The sequence below is a fragment of the Balaenoptera borealis genome (genome assembly GCF_965194805.1).
Source record: "Balaenoptera borealis genome assembly, contig: HAP1_SCAFFOLD_73, whole genome shotgun sequence".
NCBI lineage: Eukaryota > Metazoa > Chordata > Mammalia > Artiodactyla > Balaenopteridae > Balaenoptera > Balaenoptera borealis.
In genome coordinates, this window is record NW_028123987.1 from 274989 (window position 1) to 301662 (window position 26674).

General features: G+C 46.8%; 1 long non-coding RNA gene across 1 annotated transcript; it reads right to left on the minus strand.

Moving 5' to 3' along the window:
- Nucleotides 1-446: 446 nt before the first annotated feature.
- On the minus strand, nucleotides 447-9418 carry LOC309621239. The gene is made up of 2 exons (XR_014239846.1): nucleotides 9347-9418; nucleotides 447-500 (listed from the first exon to the last, which is right to left on the minus strand). It is a non-coding gene; the product is annotated as an uncharacterized lncRNA (long non-coding RNA).
- Nucleotides 9419-26674: the final 17256 nt, after the last annotated feature.

Consider the following 26674-nt stretch of genomic DNA (forward strand, 5'->3'; position numbering starts at 1 on the left):
TTAGGGTACGGGTTAGGATTAGGGTACGTGTTAGGGTTAGGGTAGGGGTTAGGTTTAGGGTACGCGTTAGGGTTAGGGTAGTTATTAAACCTATCCCACTCTCTAGATACCCCTTAGAAAGTACAGGAATATTATTTGGGGGTCCAGCCATGGAGAAGAGCTTAGACACTAGGATAAGATAAGGAACACACCCATTATAAAGAAATCACATTAGGATTCTCTTTTTAAGCTGTTCCTTAAAACACTAGTGCTTAGGAAATCTATTGGAGGCAGAAGCAGTCAAGGGTAGCCTAGGGTTAGGGTTAGGCTTAGTGTACGGCTTAGGGTTCGGGTTCGGGGAGGGGTGCGGGTTCGGCGTAGGGTATGGGTTAGGGTTAGGGTTAGTGTTAGTGTTAGGGTTAGGGCTCGGTTTAGGGTACGGGTTAGGATTAGGGTACGTGTTAGGGTTAGGGTAGGGGTTAGGGTTAGGGTACGCATTAGGGTGAGGGTAGTTATTAAACCTATCCCACTCTCTAGAGACCCCTTAGCACGTAAAGAATATTATTTGGGGGTCCAGCCATGGAGAAGAGTTTAGACACTAGGATAAATAAGGAACACACCCATTATAAAGAAATCACATTAGGATTCTCTTTTTAAGCTGTTCCTTAAAACACTAGTGCTTAGGAAATCTATTGGAGGCAGAAGCAGTCAAGGGTAGCATAGGGTTAGGGTTAGGCTTAGGGTTAGGCTTAGGGTACGGCTTAGGGTACGGGTTCGGGGAGGGGTTCGTGTATGGCGTAGCGTATGGGTTAGGGTTAGGCTTAGGGTTAGTTTTAGGGTTAGGGCTCGGTTTAGGGTACGGGTTAGGATTAGGGTACATGTTAGGGTTAGGGTAGGGGTTAGGGTTAGGGTACGCGTTAGGGCTAGGGTAGTTAGTAAACCTATCCCACTCTCTAGGTACCCCTTAGCACGTAAAGGAATATTATTTGGGGGTCCAGCCATGGAGAAGAGTTTAGACACTAGGATAAATAAGGAACACACCCATTATAAAGAAATCACATTAGGATTGTCTTTTTAAGCTGTTCCTTAAAACACTAGTGCTTAGGAAATCTATTGGAGGCAGAAGCAGTCAAGGGTAGCCTAGGGTTAGGGTTAGGCTTAGGGTTAGGCTTAGGGTACGGCTTAGGGTACGGGTTCGGGGAGGGGTGCGGGTACGGCGTAGGGTATGGGTTAGGGTTAGGGTTAGGGTTAGTTTTAGGGTTAGGGCTCGGTTTAGGGTACGGGTTAGGATTAGGGTACGTGTTAGGGTTAGGGTAGGGGTTAGGGTTAGGGTACGCGTTAGGGCTAGGGTAGTTAGTAAACCTATCCCACTCTCTAGGTACCCCTTAGCACGTAAAGGAATATTATTTGGGGGTCCACCCATGGAGAAGAGTTTAGACACTAGGATAAGATAAGGAACACACCCATTATAAAGAAATCACATTAGGATTCTCTTTTTAAGCTGTTCCTTAAAACACTACTCCTTAGGAAATCAATTGGAGGCAGAAGCAATCAAGGGTAGCCTAGGGTTAGGGTTAGGCTTAGGGTTGTGCTTAGGGTACGCCTTAGGGTACGGGTTCGGGGAGGGGTGAGGGTACGGCGTAGGGTATGCGTTAGGGTTAGGGTTAGGGTTAGTGTTACGGTTAGGGCTTGGTTTAGGGTACGGGTTAGGATTAGGGTACGTGTTAGGGTTAGGGTAGGGGTTAGGGTTAGGGTACGCATTAGGGTTAGGGTAGTTATTAAACCTATCCCACTCTCTAGATACCCCTTAGCACGTAAAGGAATATTATTTGGGGGTCCAGCCATGGAGAAGAGTTTAGACACTAGGATAAATAAGGAACACACCCATTATAAAGAAATCACATTAGGATTCTCTTTTTAAGCTGTTTCTTCAAACACTAGTGCTTAGGAACTCTATTGGAGGCAGAAGCAGTCAAGGGTAGTCTAGGCTTAGGGTTAGGCTTAGGGATAGGCTTAGGGTACGGCTTAGGGTACGGGTTCGGGGAGGGGTGCGGGTACGGCGTAGGGTATGGGTTAGGGATAGGGTTAGGGTTAGTGTTAGGGTTTTGGCTCGGTTTAGGTTACGGGTTCGGATTAGGGTACGTGTTAGGGTTAGGGTAGGGGTTAGGGTTAGGGTACGCGTTAGAGTTAGGGTAGTTATTAAACCTATCCCACTCTCTAGATACCCCTTAGCACGTAAAGGAATATTATTTGGGGGTCCAGCCATGGAGAAGAGTTTAGACACTAGGATAAGATAAGGAACACACCCATTATAAAGAAATCACATTAGGATTCTCTTTTTAAGCTGTTCCTTAAAACACTACTCCTTAGGAAATCAATTGGAGGCAGAAGCAGTCAAGGGTAGCCTAGGGTTAGGGTTAGGCTTAGGGTTGTGCTTAGGGTACGCCTTAGAGTACGGGTTCGGGGAGGGGTGAGGGTACGGCGTAGGGTATGGGTTAGGGTTAGGGTTAGGGTTAGTGTTACGGTTAGGGCTTGGTTTAGGGTACGGGTTAGGATTAGGGTACGTGTTAGGGTTAGGGTAGGGGTTAGGGTTAGGGTACGCATTAGGGTTAGGGTAGTTATTAAACCTATCCCACTCTCTAGATACCCCTTAGCACGTAAAGGAATATTATTTGGGGGTCCAGCCATGGAGAAGAGTTTAGACACTAGGATAAATAAGGAACACACCCATTATAAAGAAATCACATTAGGATTCTCTTTTTAAGCTGTTTCTTCAAACACTAGTGCTTAGGAACTCTATTGGAGGCAGAAGCAGTCAAGGGTAGTCTAGGGTTAGGGTTAGGCTTAGGGATAGGCTTAGGGTACGGCTTAGGGTATGGGTTCGGGGAGGGGTGCGGGTACGGCGTAGGGTATGGGTTAGGGATAGGGTTAGGGTTAGTGTTAGGGTTTTGGCTCGGTTTAGGTTACGGGTTCGGATTAGGGTACGTGTTAGGGTTAGGGTAGGGGTTAGGGTTAGGGTACGCGTTAGAGTTAGGGTAGTTATTAAACCTATCCCACTCTCTAGATACCCCTTAGCACGTAAAGGAATATTATTTGGGGGTCCAGCCATGGAGAAGACTCTAGACACTAGGATAAGATAAGGAACACACCCATTATAAAGAAATCACATTAGGATTCTCTTTTTAAGCTGTTCCTTAAAACACTAGTGCTTAGGAAATCTATTGGAGGCAGAAGCAGTCAAGGGTAGCCTAGGGTTAGGGTTAGGCTTAGGGTTAGGGTTAGGGTACGGCTTAGGGTACGGGTTCGGGGAGGGGTTCGGGTACGGCGTAGGGTATGGGTTAGTGTTAGGGTTAGGGTTAGGGTTAGTGTTAGGGTTAGGGCTCGGTTTAGGGTATGGGTTAGGATTAGGGTACGTGATAGGGTTAGGGTAGGGGTTAGGGTTAGGGTACGCGTTAGGGTTAGGGTAGTTATTAAACCTATCCCACTCTCTAGATACCCCTTAGCACGTAAAGGAATATTATTTGGGGGTCCAGCCATGGAGAAGAGTTTAGACACTAGGATAAATAAGGAACACACCCATTATAAAGAAATCACATTAGGATTCTCTTTTTATGCTGTTCCTTAAAACACTAGTGCTTAGGAAATCTATTGGAGGCAGAAGCAGTCAAGGGTAGCCTAGGGTTAGGGTTAGGCTTAGGGATAGGCTTAGGGTACGGCTTAGGGTATGGGTTCGGGGAGGGGTGCGGGTACGGCGTAGGGTATGGGTTAGGGATAGGGTTAGGGTTAGTGTTAGGGTTTTGGCTCGGTTTAGGTTACGGGTTCGGATTAGGGTACGTGTTAGGGTTAGGGTAGGGTTTAGGGTTAGGGTACGCGTTAGAGTTAGGGTAGTTATTAAACCTATCCCACTCTCTAGATACCCCTTAGCACGTAAAGGAATATTATTTGGGGGTCCAGCCATGGAGAAGAGTCTAGACACTAGGATAAGATAAGGAACACACCCATTATAAAGAAATCACATTAGGATTCTCTTTTTAAGCTGTTCCTTAAAACACTAGTGCTTAGGAAATCTACTGGAGGCAGAAGCAGTCAAGGGTAGCCTAGGGTTAGGGTTAGGCTTAGGGTTAGGCTTAGGGTACACCTTAGACTACGGGTTCGGGGAGGGGTGCGGGTACGGCGTAGGGTATGGTTTAGGGTTAGGGTTAGGGTTAGTGTTAGGGTTAGGGCTTGGTTTAGGTTACGGGTTAGGATTAGGGTACGTGTTAGGGTTAGGTTAGGTGTTAGGGTTAGGGTACGCGTTAGGGTTAGGGTAGTTATTAAACCTATCCCACTCTCTAGATACCCCTTAGCACGTAAAGGAATATTATTTGGGGGTCCAGCCATGGAGAAGAGTTTAGACACTAGGATAAATAAGGAACACACCCATTATAAAGAAATCACATTAGGATTCTCTTTTTAAGCTGTTCCTTCAAACACTAGTGCTTAGGAAATCTATTGGAGGCAGAAGCAGTCAAGGGTAGCCTAGGGATAGGGTTAGGCTTAGGGTTAGGGTTAGGGTACGGCTTAGGGTACGGGTTCGGGGAGGGGTTCGGGTACGGCGTAGGGTATGGGTTAGGGTTAGGGTTAGGGTTAGTGTTAGGGTTAGGGCTCGGTTTAGGGTACGGGTTAGGATTAGGGTACGTGTTAGGGTTAGGGTAGGGGTTAGGTTTAGGGTACGCGTTAGGGTTAGGGTAGTTATTAAACCTATCCCACTCTCTAGATACCCCTTAGAAAGTACAGGAATATTATTTGGGGGTCCAGCCATGGAGAAGAGTTTAGACACTAGGATAAGATAAGGAACACACCCATTATAAAGAAATCACATTAGGATTCTCTTTTTAAGCTGTTCCTTAAAACACTAGTGCTTAGGAAATCTATTGGAGGCAGAAGCAGTCAAGGGTAGCCTAGGGTTAGGGTTAGGCTTAGTGTACGGCTTAGGGTTCGGGTTCGGGGAGGGGTGCGGGTTCGGCGTAGGGTATGGGTTAGGGTTAGGGTTAGTGTTAGTGTTAGGGTTAGGGCTCGGTTTAGGGTACGGGTTAGGATTAGGGTACGTTTTAGGGTTAGGGTAGGGGTTAGGGTTAGGGTACGCGTTAGGGTGAGGGTAGTTATTAAACCTATCCCACTCTCTAGATACCCCTTAGCACGTAAAGGAATATTATTTGGGGGTCCAGCCATGGAGAAGAGTTTAGACACTAGGATAAATAAGGAACACACCCATTATAAAGAAATCACATTAGGATTCTCTTTTTAAGCTGTTCCTTAAAACACTAGTGCTTAGGAAATCTATTGGAGGCAGAAGCAGTCAAGGGTAGCCTAGGGTTAGGGTTAGGCTCAGGGATAGGCTTAGGGTACGCCTTAGGGTATGTGTTCGGGGAGGGGTGCGGGTACGGCGTAGGGTATGGGTTAGGGATAGGGTTAGGGTTAGTGTTAGGGTTTTGGCTCCGTTTAGGTTACGGGTTCGGATTAGGGTACGTGTTAGGGTTAGGGTAGGGGTTAGGGTTAGGGTACGCGTTAGAGTTAGGGTAGTTATTAAACCTATCCCACTCTCTAGATACCCCTTAGCACGTAAAGGAATATTATTTGGGGGTCCAGCCATGGAGAAGAGTCTAGACACTAGGATAAGATAAGGAACACACCCATTATAAAGAAATCACATTAGGATTCTCTTTTTAAGCTGTTCCTTAAAACACTAGTGCTTAGGAAATCTATTGGAGGCAGAAGCAGTCAAGGGTAGCCTAGGGTTAGGGTTAGGCTTAGGGTTAGGGTTAGGGTACGGCTTAGGGTACGGGTTCGGGGAGGGGTTCGTGTACGGCGTAGGGTATGGGTTAGTGTTAGGGTTAGGGTTAGGGTTAGTGTTAGGGTTAGGGCTCGGTTTAGGGTATGGGTTAGGATTAGGGTACGTGATAGGGTTAGGGTAGGGGTTAGGGTTAGGGTACGCGTTAGGGTTAGGGTAGTTATTAAACCTATCCCACTCTCTAGATACCCCTTAGCACGTAAAGGAATATTATTTGGGGGTCCAGCCATGGAGAAGAGTTTAGACACTAGGATAAATAAGGAACACACCCATTATAAAGAAATCACATTAGGATTCTCTTTTTAAGCTGTTTCTTAAAACACTAGTGCTTAGGAAATCTATTGGAGGCAGAAGCAGTCAAGGGTAGCCTAGGGTTAGGGTTAGGCTTAGGGATAGGCTTAGGGTACGGCTTAGGGTATGGGTTCGGGGAGGGGTGCGGGTACGGCGTAGGGTATGGGTTAGGGATAGGGTTAGGGTTAGTGTTAGGGTTTTGGCTCGGTTTAGGTTACGGGTTCGGATTAGGGTACGTGTTAGGGTTAGGGTAGGGGTTAGGGTTAGGGTACGCGTTAGAGTTAGGGTAGTTATTAAACCTATCCCACTCTCTAGATACCCCTTAGCACGTAAAGGAATATTATTTGGGGGTCCAGCCATGGAGAAGAGTCTAGACACTAGGATAAGATAAGGAACACACCCATTATAAAGAAATCACATTAGGATTCTCTTTTTCAGCTGTTCCTTAAAACACTAGTGCTTAGGATATCTACTGGAGGCAGAAGCAGTCAAGGGTAGCCTAGGGTTAGGGTTAGGCTTAGGGTTAGGCTTAGGGTACACCTTAGGGTACGGGTTCGGGGAGGGGTGCGGGTACGGCGTAGGGTATGGTTTAGGGTTAGGGTTAGGGTTAGTGTTAGGGTTAGGGCTTGGTTTAGGTTACGGGTTAGGATTAGGGTACGTGTTAGGGTTAGGGTAGGGGTTAGGGTTAGGGTACGCGTTAGGGTGAGGGTAGTTATTAAACCTATCCCACTCTCTAGAGACCCCTTAGCACGTAAAGAATATTATTTGGGGGTCCAGCCATGGAGAAGAGTTTAGACACTAGGATAAATAAGGAACACACCCATTATAAAGAAATCACATTAGGATTCTCTTTTTAAGCTGTTCCTTAAAACACTAGTGCTTAGGAAATCTATTGGAGGCAGAAGCAGTCAAGGGTAGCCTAGGGTTAGGGTTAGGCTTAGGGTTAGGCTTAGGGTACGGCTTAGGGTACGGGTTCGGGGAGGGGTTCGTGTATGGCGTAGCGTATGGGTTAGGGTTAGGCTTAGGGTTAGTTTTAGGGTTAGGGCTCGGTTTAGGGTACGGGTTAGGATTAGGGTACATGTTAGGGTTAGGGTAGGGGTTAGGGTTAGGGTACGCGTTAGGGCTAGGGTAGTTAGTAAACCTATCCCACTCTCTAGATACCCCTTAGCACGTAAAGGAGTATTATTTGGGGGTCCAACCATGGAGAAGAGTTTAGACACTAGGATAAATAAGGAACACACCCATTATAAAGAAATCACATTAGGATTGTCTTTTTAAGCTGTTCCTTAAAACACTAGTGCTTAGGAAATCTATTGGAGGCAGAAGCAGTCAAGGGTAGCCTAGGGTTAGGGTTAGGCTTAGGGTTAGGCTTAGGGTACGGCTTAGGGTACGGGTTCGGGGAGGGGTGTGGGTACGGCGTAGGGTATGGGTTAGGGTTAGGGTTAGGGTTAGTTTTAGGGTTAGGGCTCGGTTTAGGGTACGGGTTAGGATTAGGGTACGTGTTAGGGTTAGGGTAGGGGTTAGGGTTAGGGTACGCGTTAGGGCTAGGGTAGTTAGTAAACCTATCCCTCTCTCTAGGAACCCCTTAGCACGTAAAGGAATATTATTTGGGGGTCCACCCATGGAGAAGAGTTTAGACACTAGGATAAGATAAGGAACACACACATTATAAAGAAATCACATTAGGATTCTCTTTTTAAGCTGTTCCTTAAAACACTACTCCTTAGGAAATCAATTGGAGGCAGAAGCAGTCAAGGGTAGCCTAGGGTTAGGGTTAGGCTTAGGGTTGTGCTTAGGGTACGCCTTAGGGTACGGGTTCGGGGAGGGGTGAGGGTACGGCGTAGGGTATGGGTTAGGGTTAGGGTTAGGGTTAGTGTTAGGGTTAGGGCTTGGTTTAGGTTACGGGTTAGGATTAGGGTACGTGTTAGGGTTAGGGTAGGGGTTAGGGTTAGGGTACGCATTAGGGTTAGGGTAGTTATTAAACCTATCCCACTCTCTAGATACCCCTTAGCACGTAAAGGAATATTATTTGGGGGTCCAGCCATGGAGAAGAGTTTAGACACTAGGATAAATAAGGAACACACCCATTATAAAGAAATCACATTAGGATTCTCTTTTTAAGCTGTTCCTTCAAACACTAGTGCTTAGGAACTCTATTGGAGGCAGAAGCAGTCAAGGGTAGCCTAGGAATAGGGTTAGGCTTAGGGTTAGGGTTAGGGTACGGCGTAGGGTACGGGTTCAGGGAGGGGTTCGGGTACGGCGTAGGGTATGGGTTAGGGTTAGGGTTAGGGTTAGTGTTAGGGTTAGGGCTCGGTTTAGGGTACGGGTTAGGATTAGGGTACGTGTTAGGGTTAGGGTAGGGGTTAGGGTTAGGGTACGCGTTAGGGTTAGGGTAGTTATTAAACCTATCCCACTCTCTAGATACCCCTTAGCACGTAAAGAATATTATTTGGGGGTCCAGCCATGGAGAAGAGTTTAGACACTAGGATAAATAAGGAACACACCCATTATAAAGAAATCACATTAGGATTCTCTTTTTAAGCTGTTCCTTAAAACACTAGTGCTTAGGAAATCTATTGGAGGCAGAAGCAGTCAAGGGTAGCCTAGGGTTAGGGTTAGCCTTAGGGTTAGGCTTAGGGTACGGCTTAGGGTACGGGTTCGGGGAGGGGTTCGTGTATGGCGTAGCGTATGGGTTAGGGTTAGGCTTAGGGTTAGTTTTAGGGTTAGGGCTCGGTTTAGGGTACGGGTTAGGATTAGGGTACATGTTAGGGTTAGGGTAGGGGTTAGGGTTAGGGTACGCGTTAGGGCTAGGGTAGTTAGTAAACCTATCCCACTCTCTAGATACCCCTTAGCACGTAAAGGAGTATTATTTGGGGGTCCAGCCATGGAGAAGAGTTTAGACACTAGGATAAATAAGGAACACACCCATTATAAAGAAATCACATTAGGATTGTCTTTTTAAGCTGTTCCTTAAAACACTAGTGCTTAGGAAATCTATTGGAGGCAGAAGCAGTCAAGGGTAGCCTAGGTTTAGGGTTAGGCTTAGGGTTAGGCTTAGGGTACGGCTTAGGGTACGGGTTCGGGGAGGGGTGCGGGTACGGCGTAGGGTATGGGTTAGGGTTAGGGTTAGGGTTAGTTTTAGGGTTAGGGCTCGGTTTAGGGTACGGGTTAGGATTAGGGTACGTGTTAGGGTTAGGGTAGGGGTTAGGGTTAGGGTACGCGTTAGGGCTAGGGTAGTTAGTAAACCTATCCCACTCTCTAGGAACCCCTTAGCACGTAAAGGAATATTATTTGGGGGTCCACCCATGGAGAAGAGTTTAGACACTAGGATAAGATAAGGAACACACCCATTATAAAGAAATCACATTAGGATTCTCTTTTTAAGCTGTTCCTTAAAACACTACTCCTTAGGAAATCAATTGGAGGCAGAAGCAGTCAAGGGTAGCCTAGGGTTAGGGTTAGGCTTAGGGTTGTGCTTAGGGTACGCCTTAGGGTACGGGTTCGGGGAGGGGTGAGGGTACGGCGTAGGGTATGGGTTAGGGTTAGGGTTAGGGTTAGTGTTAGGGTTAGGGCTTGGTTTAGGTTACGGGTTAGGATTAGGGTACGTGTTAGGGTTAGGGTAGGGGTTAGGGTTGGGGTACGCATTAGGGTTAGGGTAGTTATTAAACCTATCCCACTCTCTAGATACCCCTTAGCACGTAAAGGAATATTATTTGGGGGTCCAGCCATGGAGAAGAGTTTAGACACTAGGATAAGATAAGGAACACACCCATTATAAAGAAATCACATTAGGATTCTCTTTTTCAGCTGTTCCTTCAAACACTAGTGCTTAGGAACTCTATTGGAGGCAGAAGCAGTCAAGGGTAGCCTAGGAATAGGGTTAGGCTTAGGGTTAGGGTTAGGGTACGGCGTAGGGTACGGGTTCAGGGAGGGGTTCGGGTACGGCGTAGGGTATGGGTTAGGGTTAGGGTTAGGGTTAGTGTTAGGGTTAGGGCTCGGTTTAGGGTACGGGTTAGGATTAGGGTACGTGTTAGGGTTAGGGTAGGGGTTAGGGTTAGGGTACGCGTTAGGGTTAGGGTAGTTATTAAACCTATCCCACTCTCTAGATACCCCTTAGCACGTAAAGGAATATTATTTGGGGGTCCAGCCATGGAGAAGAGATTAGACACTAGGATAAGATAAGGAACACACCCATTATAAAGAAATCACATTAGGATTCTCTTTTTAAGCTGTTCCTTAAAACACTAGTGCTTAGGAAATCTATTGGAGGCAGAAGCAGTCAAGGGTAGCCTAGGGTTAGGGTTAGGCTTAGGGTTAGGCTTAGGGTACGGCTTAGGGTACGGGTTCGGGGAGGGGTGCGGGTACGGCGTAGGGTATGGGTTAGGGTTAGGGTTAGGGTTAGTGTTAGGGTTAGGGCTCGGTTTAGGGTACGGGTTAGGATTAGGGTACGTGTTAGGGTTAGGGTAGGGGTTAGGGTTAGGGTACGCATTAGGGTTAGGGTAGTTATTAAACCTATCCAACTCTCTAGATACCCCTTAGCACGTAAAGGAATATTATTTGGTGGTCCAGCCATGGAGAAGAGTTTAGACACTAGGATAAATAAGGAACACTCCCATTATAAAGAAATCACATTAGGATTCTCTTTTTAAGCTGTTCCTTAAAACACTAGTGCTTAGGAAATCTATTGGAGGCAGAAGCAGTCAAGGGTAGCCTAGGGTTAGGGTTAGGCTTAGGGTTAGGCTTAGGGTACGGCTTAGGGTACGGGTTCGGGGAGGGGTGCGGGTACGGCATAGGGTATGGGTTAGGCTTAGGCTTAGGGTTAGTTTTAGGGTTAGGGCTCGGTTTAGGGTACGGGTTAGGATTAGGGTACGTGTTAGGGTTAGGGTAGGGGTTAGGGTTAGGGTACGCGTTAGGGCTAGGGTAGTTAGTAAACCTATCCCACTCTCTAGATACCCCTTAGCACGTAAAGGAATATTACATGGGGGTCCAGCCATGGAGAAGAGTTTAGACACTAGGATAAGATAAGGAACACACCCATTATAAAGAAATCACATTAGGATTCTCTTTTTAAGCTGTTCCTTAAAACACTAGTGCTTAGGAAATCTATTGGAGGCAGAAGCAGTCAAGGGTAGCCTAGGGTTAGGGTTAGGCTTAGGGTTAGGGTTAGGGTACGGCTTAGGGTACGGGTTCGGGGAGGGGTTCGGGTACAGCGTAGGGTATGGGTTAGTGTTAGGGTTAGGGTTAGGGTTAGTGTTAGGGTTAGGGCTCGGTTTAGGGTATGGGTTAGGAGTAGGGTACGTGATAGGGTTAGGGTAGGGGTTAGGGTTAGGGTACGCGTTAGGGTTAGGGTAGTTATTAAACCTATCCCACTCTCTAGATACCCCTTAGCACGTAAAGGAATATTATTTGGGGGTCCAGCCATGGAGAAGAGTTTAGACACTAGGATAAATAAGGAACACACCCATTATAAAGAAATCACATTAGGATTCTCTTTTTAAGCTGTTCCTTAAAACACTAGTGCTTAGGAAATCTATTGGAGGAAGAAGCAGTCAAGGGTAGCCTAGGGTTAGGGTTAGGCTCAGGGATAGGCTTAGGGTACGGCTTAGGGTATGGGTTCGGGGAGGGGCGCGGGTACGGCGTAGGGTATGGGTTAGGGATAGGGTTAGGGTTAGTGTTAGGGTTTTGGCTCGGTTTAGGTTACGGGTTCGGATTAGGGTACGTGTTAGGGTTAGGGTAGGGGTTAGGGTTAGGGTACGCGTTAGAGTTAGGGTAGTTATTAAACCTATCCCACTCTCTAGATACCCCTTAGCACGTAAAGGAATATTATTTGGGGGTCCAGCCATAGAGAAGAGTCTAGACACTAGGATAAGATAAGGAACACACCCATTATAAAGAAATCACATTAGGATTCTCTTTTTAAGCTGTTCCTTAAAACACTAGTGCTTAGGAAATCTATTGGAGGCAGAAGCAGTCAAGGGTAGCCTAGGGTTAGGGTTAGGCTTAGGGTTAGGGTTAGGGTACGGCTTAGGGTACGGGTTCGGGGAGGGGTTCGGGTACGGCGTAGGGTATGGGTTAGTGTTAGGGTTAGGGTTAGGGTTAGTGTTAGGGTTAGGGCTCGGTTTAGGGTATGGGTTAGGATTAGGGTACGTGATAGGGTTAGGGTAGGGGTTAGGGTTAGGGTACGCGTTAGGGTTAGGGTAGTTATTAAACCTATCCCACTCTCTAGATACCCCTTAGCACGTAAAGGAATATTATTTGGGGGTCCAGCCATGGAGAAGAGTTTAGACACTAGGATAAATAAGGAACACACCCATTATAAAGAAATCACATTAGGATTCTCTTTTTAAGCTGTTTCTTAAAACACTAGTGCTTAGGAAATCTATTGGAGGCAGAAGAAGTCAAGGATAGCCTAGGGTTAGGGTTAGGCTTAGGGATAGGCTTAGGGTACGGCTTAGGGTATGGGTTCGGGGAGGGGTGCGGGTACGGCGTAGGGTATGGGTTAGGGATAGGGTTAGGGTTAGTGTTAGGGTTTTGGCTCGGTTTAGGTTACGGGTTCGGATTAGGGTACGTGTTAGGGTTAGGGTAGGGGTTAGGGTTAGGGTACGCGTTAGAGTTAGGGTAGTTATTAAACCTATCCCACTCTCTAGATACCCCTTAGCACGTAAAGGAATATTATTTGGGGGTCCAGCCATGGAGAAGAGTCTAGACACTAGGATAAGATAAGGAACACACCCATTATAAAGAAATCACATTAGGATTCTCTTTTTAAGCTGTTCCTTAAAACACTAGTGCTTAGGAAATCTACTGGAGGCAGAAGCAGTCAAGGGTAGCCTAGGGTTAGGGTTAGGCTTAGGGTTAGGCTTAGGGTACGGCTTAGGGTACGGGTTCGGGGAGGGGTGTGGGTACGGCGTAGGGTATGGTTTAGGGTTAGGGTTAGGGTTAGTGTTAGGGTTAGGGCTTGGTTTAGGTTACGGGTTAGGATTAGGGTACGTGTTAGGGTTAGGTTAGGTGTTAGGGTTAGGGTACGCGTTAGGGTTAGGGTAGTTATTAAACCTATCCCACTCTCTAGATACCCCTTAGCACGTAAAGGAATATTATTTGGGGGTCCAGCCATGGAGAAGAGTTTAGACACTAGGATAAATAAGGAACACACCCATTATAAAGAAATCACATTAGGATTCTCTTTTTAAGCTGTTCCTTCAAACACTAGTGCTTAGGAAATCTATTGGAGGCAGAAGCAGTCAAGGGTAGCCTAGGGATAGGGTTAGGCTTAGGGTTAGGGTTAGGGTACGGCTTAGGGTACGGGTTCGGGGAGGGGTTCGGGTACGGCGTAGGGTATGGGTTAGGGTTAGGGTTAGGGTTAGTGTTAGTGTTAGGGCTCGGTTTAGGTACGGGTTAGGATTAGGGTACGTGTTAGGGTTAGGGTAGGGGTTAGGTTTAGGGTACGCGTTAGGGTTAGGGTAGTTATTAAACCTATCCCACTCTCTAGATACCCCTTACAAAGTACAGGAATATTATTTGGGGGTCCAGCCATGGAGAAGAGCTTAGACACTAGGATAAGATAAGGAACACACCCATTATAAAGAAATCACATTAGGATTCTCTTTTTAAGCTGTTCCTTAAAACACTAGTGCTTAGGAAATCTATTGGAGGCAGAAGCAGTCAAGGGTAGCCTAGGGTTAGGGTTAGGCTTAGTGTACGGCTTAGGGTTCGGGTTCGGGGAGGGGTGCGGGTTCGGCGTAGGGTATGGGTTAGGGTTAGGGTTAGTGTTAGTGTTAGGGTTAGGGCTCGGTTTAGGGTACGGGTTAGGATTAGGGTACGTGTTAGGGTTAGGGTAGGGGTTAGGGTTAGGGTACGCGTTAGGGTGAGGGTAGTTATTAAACCTATCCCACTCTCTAGAGACCCCTTAGCACGTAAAGAATATTATTTGGGGGTCCAGCCATGGAGAAGAGTTTAGACACTAGGATAAATAAGGAACACACCCATTATAAAGAAATCACATTAGGATTCTCTTTTTAAGCTGTTCCTTAAAACACTAGTGCTTAGGAAATCTATTGGAGGCAGAAGCAGTCAAGGGTAGCCTAGGGTTAGGGTTAGGCTTAGGGTTAGGCTTAGGGTACGGCTTAGGGTACGGGTTCGGGGAGGGGTTCGTGTATGGCGTAGCGTATGGGTTAGGGTTAGGCTTAGGGTTAGTTTTAGGGTTAGGGCTCGGTTTAGGGTACGGGTTAGGATTAGGGTACATGTTAGGGTTAGGGTAGGGGTTAGGGTTAGGGTACGCGTTAGGGCTAGGGTAGTTAGTAAACCTATCCCACTCTCTAGGTACCCCTTAGCACGTAAAGGAATATTATTTGGGGGTCCAGCCATGGAGAAGAGTTTAGACACTAGGATAAATAAGGAACACACCCATTATAAAGAAATCACATTAGGATTGTCTTTTTAAGCTGTTCCTTAAAACACTAGTGCTTAGGAAATCTATTGGAGGCAGAAGCAGTCAAGGGTAGCCTAGGGTTAGGGTTAGGCTTAGGGTTAGGCTTAGGGTACGGCTTAGGGTACGGGTTCGGGGAGGGGTGCGGGTACGGCGTAGGGTATGGGTTAGGGTTAGGGTTAGGGTTAGTTTTAGGGTTAGGGCTCGGTTTAGTGTACGGGTTAGGATTAGGTTACGTGTTAGGGTTAGGGTAGGGGTTAGGGTTAGGGTACGCGTTAGGGCTAGGGTAGTTAGTAAACCTATCCCACTCTCTAGGTACCCCTTAGCACGTAAAGGAATATTATTTGGGGGTCCACCCATGGAGAAGAGTTTAGACACTAGGATAAGATAAGGAACACACCCATTATAAAGAAATCACATTAGGATTCTCTTTTTAAGCTGTTCCTAAAAACACTACTCCTTAGGAAATCAATTGGAGGCAGAAGCAGTCAAGGGTAGCCTAGGGTTAGGGTTAGGCTTAGGGTTGTGCTTAGGGTACGCCTTAGGGTACGGGTTCGGGGAGGGGTGAGGGTACGGCGTAGGGTATGGGTTAGGGTTAGGGTTAGGGTTAGTGTTACGGTTAGGGCTTGGTTTAGGGTACGGGTTAGGATTAGGGTACGTGTTAGGGTTAGGGTAGGGGTTAGGGTTAGGGTACGCATTAGGGTTAGGGTAGTTATTAAACCTATCCCACTCTCTAGATACCCCTTAGCACGTAAAGGAATATTATTTGGGGGTCCAGCCATGGAGAAGAGTTTAGACACTAGGATAAATAAGGAACACACCCATTATAAAGAAATCACATTAGGATTCTCTTTTTAAGCTGTTTCTTCAAACACTAGTGCTTAGGAACTCTATTGGAGGCAGAAGCAGTCAAGGGTAGTCTAGGGTTAGGGTTAGGCTTAGGGATAGGCTTAGGGTACGGCTTAGGGTATGGGTTCGGGGAGGGGTGCGGGTACGGCGTAGGGTATGGGTTAGGGATAGGGTTAGGGTTAGTGTTAGGGTTTTGGCTCGGTTTAGGTTACGGGTTCGGATTAGGGTACGTGTTAGGGTTAGGGTAGGGGTTAGGGTTAGGGTACGCGTTAGAGTTAGGGTAGTTATTAAACCTATCCCACTCTCTAGATACCCCTTAGCACGTAAAGGAATATTATTTGGGGGTCCAGCCATGGAGAAGAGTTTAGACACTAGGATAAGATAAGGAACACACCCATTATAAAGAAATCACATTAGGATTCTCTTTTTAAGCTGTTCCTTAAAACACTACTCCTTAGGAAATCAATTGGAGGCAGAAGCAGTCAAGGGTAGCCTAGGGTTAGGGTTAGGCTTAGGGTTGTGCTTAGGGTACGCCTTAGAGTACGGGTTCGGGGAGGGGTGAGGGTACGGCGTAGGGTATGGGTTAGGGTTAGGGTTAGGGTTAGTGTTACGGATAGGGCTTGGTTTAGGGTACGGGTTAGGATTAGGGTACGTGTTAGGGTTAGGGTAGGGGTTAGGGTTAGGGTACGCATTAGGGTTAGGGTAGTTATTAAACCTATCCCACTCTCTAGATACCCCTTAGCACGTAAAGGAATATTATTTGGGGGTCCAGCCATGGAGAAGAGTTTAGACACTAGGATAAATAAGGAACACACCCATTATAAAGAAATCACATTAGGATTCTCTTTTTAAGCTGTTTCTTCAAACACTAGTGCTTAGGAACTCTATTGGAGGCAGAAGCAGTCAAGGGTAGTCTAGGGTTAGGGTTAGGCTTAGGGATAGGCTTAGGGTACGGCTTAGGGTATGGGTTCGGGGAGGGGTGCGGGTACGGCGTAGGGTATGGGTTAGGGATAGGGTTAGGGTTAGTGTTAGGGTTTTGGCTCGGTTTAGGTTACGGGTTCGGATTAGGGTACGTGTTAGGGTTAGGGTAGGGGTTAGGGTTAGGGTACGCGTTAGAGTTAGGGTAGTTATTAAACCTATCCCACTCTCTAGATACCCCTTAGCACGTAAAGGAATATTATTTGGGGGTCCAGCCATGGAGAAGACTCTAGACACTAGGATAAGATAAGGAACACACCCATTATAAAGAAATCACATTAGGATTCTCTTTTTAAGCTGTTCCTTAAAACACTAGTGCTTAGGAAATCTATTGGAGGCAGAAGCAGTCAAGGGTAGCCTAGGGTTAGGGTTAGGCTTAGGGTTAGGGTTAGGGTACGGCTTAGGGTACAGGTTCGGGGAGGGGTTCGGGTACGGCGTAGGGTATGGGTTAGTGTTAGGGTTAGGGTTAGGGTTAGTGTTAGGGTTAGGGCTCGGTTTAGGGTATGGGTTAGGATTAGGGTACGTGATAGGGTTAGGGTAGGGGTTAGGGTTAGGGTACGCGTTAGGGTTAGGGTAGTTATTAAACCTATCCCACTCTCTAGATACCCCTTAGCACGTAAAGGAATATTATTTGGGGGTCCAGCCATGGAGAAGAGTTTAGACACTAGGATAAATAAGGAACACACCCATTATAAAGAAATCACATTAGGATTCTCTTTTTATGCTGTTCCTTAAAACACTAGTGCTTAGGAAATCTATTGGAGGCAGAAGCAGTCAAGGGTAGCCTAGGGTTAGGGTTAGGCTTAGGGATAGGCTTAGGGTACGGCTTAGGGTATGGGTTCGGGGAGGGGTGCGGGTACGGCGTAGGGTATGGGTTAGGGATAGGGTTAGGGTTAGTGTTAGGGTTTTGGCTCGGTTTAGGTTACGGGTTCGGATTAGGGTACGTGTTAGGGTTAGGGTAGGGTTTAGGGTTAGGGTACGCGTTAGAGTTAGGGTAGTTATTAAACCTATCCCACTCTCTAGATACCCCTTAGAACGTAAAGGAATATTATTTGGGGGTCCAGCCATGGAGAAGAGTCTAGACACTAGGATAAGATAAGGAACACACCCATTATAAAGAAATCACATTAGGATTCTCTTTTTAAGCTGTTCCTTAAAACACTAGTGCTTAGGAAATCTACTGGAGGCAGAAGCAGTCAAGGGTAGCCTAGGGTTAGGGTTAGGCTTAGGGTTAGGCTTAGGGTACACCTTAGAGTACGGGTTCGGGGAGGGGTGCGGGTACGGCGTAGGGTATGGTTTAGGGTTAGGGTTAGGGTTAGTGTTAGGGTTAGGGCTTGGTTTAGGTTACGGGTTAGGATTAGGGTACGTGTTAGGGTTAGGTTAGGTGTTAGGGTTAGGGTACGCGTTAGGGTTAGGGTAGTTATTAAACCTATCCCACTCTCTAGATACCCCTTAGCACGTAAAGGAATATTATTTGGGGGTCCAGCCATGGAGAAGAGTTTAGACACTAGGATAAATAAGGAACACACCCATTATAAAGAAATCACATTAGGATTCTCTTTTTAAGCTGTTCCTTCAAACACTAGTGCTTAGGAAATCTATTGGAGGCAGAAGCAGTCAAGGGTAGCCTAGGGATAGGGTTAGGCTTAGGGTTAGGGTTAGGGTACGGCTTAGGGTACGGGTTCGGGGAGGGGTTCGGGTACGGCGTAGGGTATGGGTTAGGGTTAGGGTTAGGGTTAGTGTTAGGGTTAGGGCTCGGTTTAGGGTACGGGTTAGGATTAGGGTACGTGTTAGGGTTAGGGTAGGGGTTAGGTTTAGGGTACGCGTTAGGGTTAGGGTAGTTATTAAACCTATCCCACTCTCTAGATACCCCTTAGAAAGTACAGGAATATTATTTGGGGGTCCAGCCATGGAGAAGAGTTTAGACACTAGGATAAGATAAGGAACACACCCATTATAAAGAAATCACATTAGGATTCTCTTTTTAAGCTGTTCCTTAAAACACTAGTGCTTAGGAAATCTATTGGAGGCAGAAGCAGTCAAGGGTAGCCTAGGGTTAGGGTTAGGCTTAGTGTACGGCTTAGGGTTCGGGTTCGGGGAGGGGTGCGGGTTCGGCGTAGGGTATGGGTTAGGGTTAGGGTTAGTGTTAGTGTTAGGGTTAGGGCTCGGTTTAGGGTACGGGTTAGGATTAGGGTACGTGTTAGGGTTAGGGTAGGGGTTAGGGTTAGGGTACGCGTTAGGGTGAGGGTAGTTATTAAACCTATCCCACTCTCTAGAGACCCCTTAGCACGTAAAGAATATTATTTGGGGGTCCAGCCATGGAGAAGAGTTTAGACACTAGGATAAATAAGGAACACACCCATTATAAAGAAATCACATTAGGATTCTCTTTTTAAGCTGTTCCTTGAAACACTAGTGCTTAGGAAATCTATTGGAGGCAGAAGCAGTCAAGGGTAGCCTAGGGTTAGGGTTAGCCTTAGGGTTAGGCTTAGGGTACGGCTTAGGGTACGGGTTCGGGGAGGGGTTCGTGTATGGCGTAGCGTATGGGTTAGGGTTAGGCTTAGGGTTAGTTTTAGGGTTAGGGCTCGGTTTAGGGTACGGGTTAGGATTAGGGTACATGTTAGGGTTAGGGTAGGGGTTAGGGTTAGGGTACGCGTTAGGGCTAGGGTAGTTAGTAAACCTATCCCACTCTCTAGATACCCCTTAGCACGTAAAGGAGTATTATTTGGGGGTCCAGCCATGGAGAAGAGTTTAGACACTAGGATAAATAAGGAACACACCCATTATAAAGAAATCACATTAGGATTGTCTTTTTAAGCTGTTCCTTAAAACACTAGTGCTTAGGAAATCTATTGGAGGCAGAAGCAGTCAAGGGTAGCCTAGGTTTAGGGTTAGGCTTAGGGTTAGGCTTAGGGTACGGCTTAGGGTACGGGTTCGGGGAGGGGTGCGGGTACGGCGTAGGGTATGGGTTAGGGTTAGGGTTAGGGTTAGTTTTAGGGTTAGGGCTCGGTTTAGGGTACGGGTTAGGATTAGGGTACGTGTTAGGGTTAGGGTAGGGGTTAGGGTTAGGGTACGCGTTAGGGCTAGGGTAGTTAGTAAACCTATCCCACTCTCTAGGAACCCCTTAGCACGTAAAGGAATATTATTTGGGGGTCCACCCATGGAGAAGAGTTTAGACACTAGGATAAGATAAGGAACACACCCATTATAAAGAAATCACATTAGGATTCTCTTTTTAAGCTGTTCCTTAAAACACTACTCCTTAGGAAATCAATTGGAGGCAGAAGCAGTCAAGGGTAGCCTAGGGTTAGGGTTAGGCTTAGGGTTGTGCTTAGGGTACGCCTTAGGGTACGGGTTCGGGGAGGGGTGAGGGTATGGCGTAGGGTATGGGTTAGGGTTAGGGTTAGGGTTAGTGTTAGGGTTAGGGCTTGGTTTAGGTTACGGGTTAGGATTAGGGTACGTGTTAGGGTTAGGGTAGGGGTTAGGGTTGGGGTACGCATTAGGGTTAGGGTAGTTATTAAACCTATCCCACTCTCTAGATACCCCTTAGCACGTAAAGGAATATTATTTGGGGGTCCAGCCATGGAGAAGAGTTTAGACACTAGGATAAGATAAGGAACACACCCATTATAAAGAAATCACATTAGGATTCTCTTTTTCAGCTGTTCCTTCAAACACTAGTGCTTAGGAACTCTATTGGAGGCAGAAGCAGTCAAGGGTAGCCTAGGAATAGGGTTAGGCTTAGGGTTAGGGTTAGGGTACGGCGTAGGGTACGGGTTCAGGGAGGGGTTCGGGTACGGCGTAGGGTATGGGTTAGGGTCAGGGTTAGGGTTAGTGTTAGGGTTAGGGCTCGGTTTAGGGTACGGGTTAGGATTAGGGTACGTGTTAGGGTTAGGGTAGGGGTTAGGGTTAGGGTACGCGTTAGGGTTAGGGTAGTTATTAAACCTATCCCACTCTCTAGATACCCCTTAGCACGTAAAGGAATATTATTTGGGGGTCCAGCCATGGAGAAGAGATTAGACACTAGGATAAGATAAGGAACACACCCATTATAAAGAAATCACATTAGGATTCTCTTTTTAAGCTGTTCCTTAAAACACTAGTGCTTAGGAAATCTATTGGAGGCAGAAGCAGTCAAGGGTAGCCTAGGGTTAGGGTTAGGCTTAGGGTTAGGCTTAGGGTACGGCTTAGGGTACGGGTTCGGGGAGGGGTGCGGGTACGGCATAGGGTATGGGTTAGGCTTAGGCTTAGGGTTAGTTTTAGGGTTAGGGCTCGGTTTAGGGTACGGGTTAGGATTAGGGTACGTGTTAGGGTTAGGGTAGGGGTTAGGGTTAGGGTACGCGTTAGGGCTAGGGTAGTTAGTACACCTATCCCACTCTCTAGATACCCCTTAGCACGTAAAGGAATATTACATGGGGGTCCAGCCATGGAGAAGAGTTTAGACACTAGGATAAGATAAGGAACACACCCATTATAAAGAAATCACATTAGGATTCTCTTTTTAAGCTGTTCCTTAAAACACTAGTGCTTAGGAAATCTATTGGAGGCAGAAGCAGTCAAGGGTAGCCTAGGGTTAGGGTTAGGCTTAGGGTTAGGGTTAGGGTACGGCTTAGGGTACGGGTTCGGGGAGGGGTTCGGGTACAGCGTAGGGTATGGGTTAGTGTTAGGGTTAGGGTTAGGGTTAGTGTTAGGGTTAGGGCTCGGTTTAGGGTATGGGTTAGGAGTAGGGTACGTGATAGGGTTAGGGTAGGGGTTAGGGTTAGGGTACGCGTTAGGGTTAGGGTAGTTATTAAACCTATCCCACTCTCTAGATACCCCTTAGCACGTAAAGGAATATTATTTGGGGGTCCAGCCATGGAGAAGAGTTTAGACACTAGGATAAATAAGGAACACACCCATTATAAAGAAATCACATTAGGATTCTCTTTTTAAGCTGTTCCTTAAAACACTAGTGCTTAGGAAATCTATTGGAGGCAGAAGCAGTCAAGGGTAGCCTAGGGTTAGGGTTAGGCTCAGGGATAGGCTTAGGGTACGGCTTAGGGTATGGGTTCGGGGAGGGGCGCGGGTACGGCGTAGGGTATGGGTTAGGGATAGGGTTAGGGTTAGTGTTAGGGTTTTGGCTCGGTTTAGGTTACGGGTTCGGATTAGGGTACGTGTTAGGGTTAGGGTAGGGGTTAGGGTTAGGGTACGCGTTAGAGTTAGGGTAGTTATTAAACCTATCCCACTCTCTAGATACCCCTTAGCACGTAAAGGAATATTATTTGGGGGTCCAGCCATAGAGAAGAGTCTAGACACTAGGATAAGATAAGGAACACACCCATTATAAAGAAATCACATTAGGATTCTCTTTTTAAGCTGTTCCTTAAAACACTAGTGCTTAGGAAATCTATTGGAGGCAGAAGCAGTCAAGGGTAGCCTAGGGTTAGGGTTAGGCTTAGGGTTAGGGTTAGGGTACGGCTTAGGGTACGGGTTCGGGGAGGGGTTCGGGTACGGCGTAGGGTATGGGTTAGTGTTAGGGTTAGGGTTAGGGTTAGTGTTAGGGTTAGGGCTCGGTTTAGGGTATGGGTTAGGATTAGGGTACGTGATAGGGTTAGGGTAGGGGTTAGGGTTAGGGTACGCGTTAGGGTTAGGGTAGTTATTAAACCTATCCCACTCTCTAGATACCCCTTAGCACGTAAAGGAATATTATTTGGGGGTCCAGCCATGGAGAAGAGTTTAGACACTAGGATAAATAAGGAACACACCCATTATAAAGAAATCACATTAGGATTCTCTTTTTAAGCTGTTTCTTAAAACACTAGTGCTTAGGAAATCTATTGGAGGCAGAAGAAGTCAAGGATAGCCTAGGGTTAGGGTTAGGCTTAGGGATAGGCTTAGGGTACGGCTTAGGGTATGGGTTCGGGGAGGGGTGCGGGTACGGCGTAGGGTATGGGTTAGGGATAGGGTTAGGGTTAGTGTTAGGGTTTTGGCTCGGTTTAGGTTACGGGTTCGGATTAGGGTACGTGTTAGGGTTAGGGTAGGGGTTAGGGTTAGGGTACGCGTTAGAGTTAGGGTAGTTATTAAACCTATCCCACTCTCTAGATACCCCTTAGCACGTAAAGGAATATTATTTGGGGGTCCAGCCATGGAGAAGAGTCTAGACACTAGGATAAGATAAGGAACACACCCATTATAAAGAAATCACATTAGGATTCTCTTTTTAAGCTGTTCCTTAAAACACTAGTGCTTAGGAAATCTACTGGAGGCAGAAGCAGTCAAGGGTAGCCTAGGGTTAGGGTTAGGCTTAGGGTTAGGCTTAGGGTACACCTTAGGGTACGGGTTCGGGGAGGGGTGTGGGTACGGCGTAGGGTATGGTTTAGGGTTAGGGTTAGGGTTAGTGTTAGGGTTAGGGCTTGGTTTAGGTTACGGGTTAGGATTAGGGTACGTGTTAGGGTTAGGTTAGGTGTTAGGGTTAGGGTACGCGTTAGGGTTAGGGTAGTTATTAAACCTATCCCACTCTCTAGATACCCCTTAGCACGTAAAGGAATATTATTTGGGGGTCCAGCCATGGAGAAGAGTTTAGACACTAGGATAAATAAGGAACACACCCATTATAAAGAAATCACATTAGGATTCTCTTTTTAAGCTGTTCCTTCAAACACTAGTGCTTAGGAAATCTATTGGAGGCAGAAGCAGTCAAGGGTAGCCTAGGGATAGGGTTAGGCTTAGGGTTAGGGTTAGGGTACGGCTTAGGGTACGGGTTCGGGGAGGGGTTCGGGTACGGCGTAGGGTATGGGTTAGGGTTAGGGTTAGGGTTAGTGTTAGTGTTAGGGCTCGGTTTAGGTACGGGTTAGGATTAGGGTACGTGTTAGGGTTAGGGTAGGGGTTAGGTTTAGGGTACGCGTTAGGGTTAGGGTAGTTATTAAACCTATCCCACTCTCTAGATACCCCTTAGAAAGTACAGGAATATTATTTGGGGGTCCAGCCATGGAGAAGAGCTTAGACACTAGGATAAGATAAGGAACACACCCATTATAAAGAAATCACATTAGGATTCTCTTTTTAAGCTGTTCCTTAAAACACTAGTGCTTAGGAAATCAATTGGAGGCAGAAGCAGTCAAGGGTAGTCTAGGGTTAGGGTTAGGCTTAGGGATAGGCTTAGGGTACGGCTTTGGGTATGGGTTCGGGGAGGGGTGCGGGTACGGCGTAGGGTATGGGTTAGGGATAGGGTTAGGGTTAGTGTTAGGGTTTTGGCTCGGTTTAGGTTACGGGTTCGGATTAGGGTACGTGTTAGGGTTAGGGTAGGGGTTAGGGTTAGGGTACGCGTTAGAGTTAGGGTAGTTATTAAACCTATCCCACTCTCTAGATACCCCTTAGCACGTAAAGGAATATTATTTGGGGGTCCAGCCATGGAGAAGAGTTTAGACACTAGGATAAGATAAGGAACACACCCATTATAAAGAAATCACATTAGGATTCTCTTTTTAAGCTGTTCCTTAAAACACTACTCCTTAGGAAATCAATTGGAGGCAGAAGCAGTCAAGGGTAGCCTAGGGTTAGGGTTAGGCTTAGGGTTGTGCTTAGGGTACGCCTTAGAGTACGGGTTCGGGGAGGGGTGAGGGTACGGCGTAGGGTATGGGTTAGGGTTAGGGTTAGGGTTAGTGTTACGGTTAGGGCTTGGTTTAGGGTACGGGTTAGGATTAGGGTACGTGTTAGGGTTAGGGTAGGGGTTAGGGTTAGGGTACGCATTAGGGTTAGGGTAGTTATTAAACCTATCCCACTCTCTAGATACCCCTTAGCACGTAAAGGAATATTATTTGGGGGTCCAGCCATGGAGAAGAGTTTAGACACTAGGATAAATAAGGAACACACCCATTATAAAGAAATCACATTAGGATTCTCTTTTTAAGCTGTTTCTTCAAACACTAGTGCTTAGGAACTCTATTGGAGGCAGAAGCAGTCAAGGGTAGTCTAGGGTTAGGGTTAGGCTTAGGGATAGGCTTAGGGTACGGCTTAGGGTATGGGTTCGGGGAGGGGTGCGGGTACGGCGTAGGGTATGGGTTAGGGATAGGGTTAGGGTTAGTGTTAGGGTTTTGGCTCGGTTTAGGTTACGGGTTCGGATTAGGGTACGTGTTAGGGTTAGGGTAGGGGTTAGGGTTAGGGTACGCGTTAGAGTTAGGGTAGTTATTAAACCTATCCCACTCTCTAGATACCCCTTAGCACGTAAAGGAATATTATTTGGGGGTCCAGCCATGGAGAAGACTCTAGACACTAGGATAAGATAAGGAACACACCCATTATAAAGAAATCACATTAGGATTCTCTTTTTAAGCTGTTCCTTAAAACACTAGTGCTTAGGAAATCTATTGGAGGCAGAAGCAGTCAAGGGTAGCCTAGGGTTAGGGTTAGGCTTAGGGTTAGGGTTAGGGTACGGCTTAGGGTACGGGTTCGGGGAGGGGTTCGGGTACGGCGTAGGGTATGGGTTAGGGTTAGGGTTAGGGTTAGTGTTAGGGTTAGGGCTCGGTTTAGGGTACGGGTTAGGATTAGGGTACGTGTTAGGGTTAGGGTAGGGGTTAGGGTTAGGGTACGCGTTAGGGTTAGGGTAGTTATTAAACCTATCCCACTCTCTAGATACCCCTTAGCACGTAAAGAATATTATTTGGGGGTCCAGCCATGGAGAAGAGTTTAGACACTAGGATAAATAAGGAACACACCCATTATAAAGAAATCACATTAGGATTCTCTTTTTAAGCTGTTCCTTAAAACACTAGTGCTTAGGAAATCTACTGGAGGCAGAAGCAGTCAAGGGTAGCCTAGGGTTAGGGTTAGGCTTAGGGTTAGGCTTAGGGTACGGCTTAGGGTACGGGTTCGGGGAGGGGTTCGTGTATGGCGTAGCGTATGGGTTAGGGTTAGGCTTAGGGTTAGTTTTAGGGTTAGGGCTCGGTTTAGGGTACGGGTTAGGATTAGGGTACATGTTAGGGTTAGGGTAGGGGTTAGGGTTAGGGTACGCGTTAGGGCTAGGGTAGTTAGTAAACCTATCCCACTCTCTAGATACCCCTTAGCACGTAAAGGAGTATTATTTGGGGGTCCAGCCATGGAGAAGAGTTTAGACACTAGGATAAATAAGGAACACACCCATTATAAAGAAATCACATTAGGATTGTCTTTTTAAGCTGTTCCTTAAAACACTAGTGCTTAGGAAATCTATTGGAGGCAGAAGCAGTCAAGGGTAGCCTAGGGTTAGGGTTAGGCTTAGGGTTAGGCTTAGGGTACGGCTTAGGGTACGGGTTCGGGGAGGGGTGTGGGTACGGCGTAGGGTATGGGTTAGGGTTAGGGTTAGGGTTAGTTTTAGGGTTAGGGCTCGGTTTAGGGTACGGGTTAGGATTAGGGTACGTGTTAGGGTTAGGGTAGGGGTTAGGGTTAGGGTACGCGTTAGGGCTAGGGTAGTTAGTAAACCTATCCCACTCTCTAGGAACCCCTTAGCACGTAAAGGAATATTATTTGGGGGTCCACCCATGGAGAAGAGTTTAGACACTAGGATAAGATAAGGAACACACCCATTATAAAGAAATCACATTAGGATTCTCTTTTTAAGCTGTTCCTTAAAACACTACTCCTTAGGAAATCAATTGGAGGCAGAAGCAGTCAAGGGTAGCCTAGGGTTAGGGTTAGGCTTAGGGTTGTGCTTAGGGTACGCCTTAGGGTACGGGTTCGGGGAGGGGTGAGGGTACGGCGTAGGGTATGGGTTAGGGTTAGGGTTAGGGTTAGTGTTAGGGTTAGGGCTTGGTTTAGGTTACGGGTTAGGATTAGGGTACGTGTTAGGGTTAGGGTAGGGGTTAGGGTTAGGGTACGCATTAGGGTTAGGGTAGTTATTAAACCTATCCCACTCTCTAGATACCCCTTAGCACGTAAAGGAATATTATTTGGGGGTCCAGCCATGGAGAAGAGTTTAGACACTAGGATAAATAAGGAACACACCCATTATAAAGAAATCACATTAGGATTCTCTTTTTAAGCTGTTCCTTCAAACACTAGTGCTTAGGAACTCTATTGGAGGCAGAAGCAGTCAAGGGTAGCCTAGGAATAGGGTTAGGCTTAGGGTTAGGGTTAGGGTACGGCGTAGGGTACGGGTTCAGGGAGGGGTTCGGGTACGGCGTAGGGTATGGGTTAGGGTTAGGGTTAGGGTTAGTGTTAGGGTTAGGGCTCGGTTTAGGGTACGGGTTAGGATTAGGGTACGTGTTAGGGTTAGGGTAGGGGTTAGGGTTAGGGTACGCGTTAGGGTTAGGGTAGTTATTAAACCTATCCCACTCTCTAGATACCCCTTAGCACGTAAAGAATATTAT